The sequence below is a fragment of the Bactrocera tryoni genome, chromosome 3, assembly GCF_016617805.1.
Source record: "Bactrocera tryoni isolate S06 chromosome 3, CSIRO_BtryS06_freeze2, whole genome shotgun sequence".
NCBI classification, from domain to species: domain Eukaryota; kingdom Metazoa; phylum Arthropoda; class Insecta; order Diptera; family Tephritidae; genus Bactrocera; species Bactrocera tryoni.
Window position 1 is genome coordinate 20,207,627 of NC_052501.1, and position 6,913 is coordinate 20,214,539.

Consider the following 6,913-nt stretch of genomic DNA (forward strand, 5'->3'; position numbering starts at 1 on the left):
TCAGTTTCGATCTTGAATTATTAATTCTTATTGAAATTCAATAAAAAACATGACTTTAAAAAAATTAAACAATGGAGCTCAAATAAAATTTTACTGCGTATTCGCAACTCGACATTATAATAATTATGTTGTGAAACCGGGATTCCTAAAATATAATTTTGAAAAATTCTCAAAACTACAACTGTACATGTAACCCTGTAGGTTGGGATATTTCACAATTCTCTTTTGTGACTATTTCCGACAAACGAATTTTTATCAACAAAGAAAAAATAATTATAATGACAAGCCAATGTGAAGGAAATAAATTTTGATAAATTTTTATGTTTTTGTTAACTCAAAGAAGAAATGAAATTTTCGTGCGCGACTTTCTTCTTTGCACTCACAATTGCCGCGCAATTACAATACATACACGCGACTGTTAGCGATGACCTCGTAAAATACAAGCTAACGCTGGACGAAGCCAACGACGCTTTGCAAAACGTAGAAGCATCACCGGCGCTCAGCGGTAATGCCGAATTGCAGCGACAACGTCGAAAGTCGATCGATGATCTGCTAAAAAACTCAGAGTTTGATTTAAATTTGAATTTAGAGCGCGAGGCGCTCAATTTAGACAAGGATATGACACACCCCTTGCAGGGACGTGACGTCAAACAGGACAATAAAAAGAATAAAGATGATATGGCGAATAAACACAATGTGAATGATCAGTTGAACGATTTGGTGCGGTCAAATTCGAATTTTCAGAATGTGCATAGAAAATTGTTGAACAGTTTTCACAACAGCCAAAGTAATGTGAAGAATTTTAATTTGGACGAAATGTTACAGAAACAACGAAGCTCCGAAGGTAAAGCGTCCAAAGACTCGAAGACTTCAAGTAGTGCTAGCAAGGAAGAGAAAGAAAAGAATACTGCTAAGGACAAAGAATCGAATGACTACAACAATGCCAATAAAAACAATCAAAATAAAAATTCCAATACAAATAAGGACAGCTACTTAACCAGCAATAGTTGGAAGTCGAGTTTTAGCGATAAGGATAGCTTTAATACTGACATGGATTTTGGTAAATCTGGTGCCATGAGCGCACCATACTCGCAGACATACTCGAAATTCGACACTGACAGTTTCAATACAAATACAAACACAAAAAGCAGTCTTAAAAGCGGGATTAGCGATGGTTCAAGTGTGTTAACCAAAGCCTATATTAGCTGCAAGCCGGTATCGAGCAATGCTGGACACGGCAAAAGTGATAATGCCTACTTCGAGTTCACTTCCAATCTGCAGAACCCAGCACATAGTAAACCAAGCAGTCCAAAGAGCAATTTGAATACTTTCTTACTACTCGAAGCGAATAACTACCGGAATGCGTTACAGTCGAAGAACGTGGACAACTTGGAAGAATTGAATGAGAAGAAAGTCGATCCGGAAATGCGTAAAATGATGGAGAAGGTTGAGTTTCCACATTTCAAGCTAGATTTCGATACACAAATGGAGGATTTTGCTAGGTCCCGAACGAAGCCAGACGCCGAGGATGATGACGAGCCCATCAGTTATGAGAAAACAATTGCAAATATACACTTTCCAAGTATAGTTAACGATCAGTTCGATTTGGGACGCAATGATTTATCGCACGAAGCGGACTATAAACTTTCGAAAATCGAACAAGAGCAATCGGAACCGCGTAAGGGACATATACGTGGCAGCGAAGGCTTTAGCAGCTTGCAGAGCTTCAACGGTAAAGTGAATATACCTTCGAAGCGAAGCACAGGCTTCAATGCAATGGATGAAATAAAACTGAAAACCAGCACACGGCTTATGGCTAAAGGTTTGGGTCCTTCATTGCCCAGTTATGCGCTTTCCGAAACGCAACACGAACTGCAGCTAGACGATGCAGTAAAGAAGTTGGAGAAGAACTACGCATCGGAAAACCATATTGGTATAGGTGATTACAGCAATACACGTGACTCGAGCCGATTATCAAAAGACGAGCTGGATTGGCAAGATCGTCTAAGGCATATGGAAGAAATTGAGGAGCGTTCATATGAAAAGTTACTAAATGAGGAACCAGAAGCTCCTACCGGCGATAGTGACATGAAAACTAAAGCCGAAGATATTATATTGGGTCCTACATATACTATACTACGTCGAAGGCGTACAAGTGCGCTGCCAGACGAGGAAAAGGAGAGCAACCTCTTAGATTTATTGCGTACAAAACGTATTACCAAAAATCCTAACGATGATGGTAATGAACATTCACGAATAGCGAGTAAATTAACGCCAAATGATATATTAGTGGAGCGCTTACCAGATCTTAGGCCCATCAGAGGGAATAAAGCGTCGGTCGATGAAGTGCCAGCACCGGTAGAATCAGCGGCTGAAGAACCGTTACAGGAAGACTTGGCAGCAGAAGATGTAGATGCTGATTCAGAGCAACTCGACGATATGGATGAAGCACAACTGGTCGATGATAACCAGGTATTGGCAGGGGAAAATGTTGGAAACTCACATACCAAACGTTGTGGCGAACAGGAGGGTAATTATAAGACTACTGAAGATAAGCAGGAGGATAATTATAAGACTACTGACGATAAAAGTACGCATGATAAGGATAATGACGTTGAACATAAAATGACGATATTCAAATTCAAGCGTGATCTTAACAAAGATGAAGACTCCAACGAACCGAAGCGGCACCTTAAGCGTATTGGTGTGGTCAATGAGGATGGCGAAATGACTGCAGTAAAGGAAGTAGATTTAGGAGGACTGCTCGATCTAATGACGTTAGACAATCTCATGTCTAAGCGTGAAAACCATGAAAAAGAGAATGTAAATACTGAGCAGGAAAACGGAGTAGAGGCAACTGATGGCGCTGACAAATTGACTGCAAAAGGTGATCCAAAACAAAAAGTATTGCGCAGACGCAGACGTGAAATAGCTATTTCAAGAAAGGAGGTCTTCAACGATGATTGCTTACACGTATTGAATGGCGCCGAAAGAAAACGGCGTTCACTCAATGGAAAGGATAAACGGCGCATTAGAAGGGAAGCTTCAAAGACAAAGGAGAATGAAGAGAAAAAAGATAAAGAGAAGACAAATGAAAATGTGGAGACAAAAAAGAACAAGCCGATAGACGACGAGAAGGACAGTGATAAAAAGTTAACGCGAAGTGAGGGAAAAGAAGAGAGTCCAGCCCATTTGATGGACAAGCGACACACGCAAGCTGCCGACCCCATCGATGATAATAATGCAGATAATCGCAAGGTGGTAAACACTGCATTGATAATAAACGATGATGGGAATTTTATACCGGCTGACGTTTATGAAAGGCACGAGCTGCCGTCGAGAAGCGAAACGCTTAACGATGCAGCCGTTATAGCGGCGGACAGAAAGGCCATGAACGCTGCCAGAGCGACTTATGCCAGAAATGCAGAAAGAGCGCCCAACTATATTGACACGCGCGAAGATAACTACGGTGATTTGATGGAGCGTTTGAGACGACTGTCGCTGCGTAATCGTGTACATGATGCGGAACGAGAGAGTGATTTTAGCAACTCTGTTGGTGAGTTCGGCAATCAAAAATTTGATAATCTCAAAGAAGTCGATCAAAATGCCCGTCATTTCGATGGAATGCCAGCCGACAACCTGTGGTATGGCTCCGATCCATGGGGGGAAGATCAGGACAACAACAATCAGCAAGATAAAACTGATGAAACTACAAACAGAAATCAGCCAAACCACCAACACACGGCACTGATTTTACAGATCGAAGATGGTGCCATCAAAAGTATCGAAAGGAAAGAACAGCCGAGCAAGCAAAATGAAGCGGGTGTGGTAAGCGAGCAAATAGGGAATAGCGGGGAAGAAGAAGCGGGTGGTGGTGATGACGCGGCATTCGGTTGGTTTGGAAAGAATGAAAATAAAGATGCGGCAAGTTGTAAAGGTGGAGACAATGGCTTGGTATTGCATTTGAATGATCAGATGCTCAACTGCACCGCATTTAATACGTTGGAGAGTTTCCTTAAATCCGTACAACAGCAGCAAAATAGAGTTGACGGTAGCAGAGGTGGCGGTAGCACTTCAAATGGAAGTGGTAACACTTCTAATGGAGGCAGTAATAATTCAAATGGTGATGGCACCACACATAACCACAATAAGGAACAAGGTAGACATGGCGGACATTCAGTAGGTGGTGAGCAAAAAAATGGTGGTTACGGAGGAGTAGATAATCGACCATTCGGAAATGCGGGCGGTTCGCATCTGGACATGGAGGTTATGGCGATCAATGGTAACCATGGTGGTACTAAAAACAGGGTGGTTACTCTGGTGATGGAGCTAGATGGCGAAACTTCGGAAATGCGTTGGCGGTGGTAATGGTCTTGCAAAATACCTGTGGAACGATGGGCAACGACTGGTGATACTAGTGGCGGTAATACGTGAAATGATGCGTCAATGCGGCTACTAGAACTTCAACCAGGACAACCAGTGGTTCATGTGTGCTGGAAGGCCATGAAGCAAACATCACTATCAATGCGAGCGTTATGGGCGATCAAAAGGCGAAGAACTTTTTTCGGCAATGGCACGTTTAGAAGTGCAGAGCGAAGATCGCGAACGACGCGGCGTGTCGTTTGACACAATTCGAGTGCATTTAAACGGTACACAACGAAGCGGAAATGCGCGAAGCCGAAGGCGAGGTAAGTTTACAGGTGAAATTTATTGCAACTGCTTTTAAAATGTATTTATTAGGACACACGATTTATCTTTAGTTGCGATGACAGCAAGGTAAATGGGAAGGGTTCGCTGGAGCTAGTCAAATCTATGTTCAATATGGCGAAATGTAATCCGCAAATGAAACCATTGTGGGCAGTTTTAAAGCGCAATCAACAATGCTTGAAGAAAATTCCACCACAGGAGAACAGTTTTGAGAAAATGGTCTGACCAATACCGCCTCCATACCGACATTTAACATTATTTGACTGTAAAACATTTTTCTTTTACTCCCACATTCGTTCTCAAAGCAAAAGGACGATGTAAACCACATCGAAGACATGGTTCAACATGCTATGGAGGCCATAAGTGATATTATCGACGATCAAGTGGAACAACGCTCTTGCATACCATTGCCGCCGGAGCTGAGAATATTTTACGATGAAATATTGGAAATCTACGAAAGCAATTCGGCTGAAGGCGTGCGAGAAAAGCGTGCCTATATCGATGCGCCCTTCAATGAGTTCAGCAAAGAGGTGCGTCTCATTGACCCGAACAGTGTCGAGGAACGCTCACGCATCGTTAAGAAACTACTGCGCCAATACGACGGTCTACCGATTGAGGACCAACAACAGATGGTGGGCGTACGTGATGATCTCTTACAGAATTTAAACATGTTGCAACACATGCAATTAGAGCAGATGCATAAGAAACGAGAGCCAAAAGCGGAACGGTCGCAACTAGCACAACGGTCACAGGAAGACCAGGAGCCACAGCTAAAGCAGCAGCCACAGCTAGATCAGCAGCCACAACAAGAACCACAGTCGCTACAGGACCAGCATCCGGAGCAAGAGCAGCAGCCACTGCAGGACCTGCAACCACTGCAAGAGCAGCATACGCAGCAAGAACAGCGTCTGCAACAAGAACAGCATACACTGCAGGAGCAGCAGCCGGAGCAGGAGCAAGAAAATCAACCAGAAGTAGTGCAATTGCAAAACGATGCCAAGGATGTGACAGCGGAGGTGGAAAGTGATATGCAGGCGCGACACCGTCGTGAAGTGTTGAAGCGTTTGGAAGCCGAGAAAGATATCGATGAGCAGGTCATAAAGGCATTCGATCTACCGTATACGCCGGAATATGTGCGCTTGATGAAGGCGTCGGAATTAATGCAAGAGCAAGATCAAAGAGAAACTGAGCGAAGCAGAGCGAACTGAGAGAATTCGTCGTTTAGACAGTGTGCTAAAATGCGTGTTGTTGCTGCAAACTTTTAATGTGTGTCAAGTTAAAAAATTTTATTTTTATAAATATTTTATTTTTATTATGCATTTTTATTGCGAATTGATATTTATAACTGTTCTATGTATACAGATTTTTGTACATATCTAGATTATATACTATATATTGTTTATTTAAATAAATATGAGGTATTTTATAATATCTATGATTAATTTAAATGATGTGACCTTATCACTCAGTATTTGATTCAATAGCTAGTGGACGATATTGCAAATGTACAATATTAGGAATATTAAGAAGAAATCCATTATTATATAATTAAATACTACAAATTCATTTTCCCAAAGGTGACTTTAGTAATATGCATTTTGCGCCTTAATAAGTGCGATGGAAAAATGATTGATACCAACAAAAATGAAATATAGATCTTTGACTATAAGAAGCATCAGCGAAAACCACTTTGAAAGATCATTTGGGCTTAATAAAAATGAAAGCACGATTGGTTCCAAAATCACTAAATTTTTTTCTCGAAAAACAGCGTCGTTTAACGTCTGTGAAATAATGCTTTCCGATTACCAGGATGACATGAAACGTATTACTACTGGCAATGAGTCTTGGATCTATGCTTAAGACTCTTAAGGGGGGAGCCTGGTTTAGAGGCTTCAAAAAATCGATTGTTTTGAAGATTTTTTGGGGAGAGAAATTAATAATTGATTAAAGCCAAACGAATGATTTCTAATTAAATGTATAGAATATGTAGAAAATACTTGTACAACAATGAAAAAGTTTGTTATTGTCATTAGATTATAGTTATAACTCAAAAGTTGCTATTTGCTTCTATGATGTGCTCGCACCAGTCGGGCAATTAAATTCAGGGAATATGTGAAAATTCAAAATGGTCACTACAATTCAATGAAAACAATAGCGGTACAATCAGATAAACCTAAACAGTTTTATTGAGTTTACCCTAAAAATT

At 41.1% G+C, this 6,913-nt stretch overlaps 1 pseudogene; it reads left to right on the forward strand.

The window, feature by feature from the left end:
• The first annotated feature begins 345 nt into the window (after nt 1–345).
• Nucleotides 346–5,915, forward strand: LOC120769971 (annotated as a pseudogene).
• The last annotated feature ends 998 nt before the right edge of the window (nt 5,916–6,913 follow it).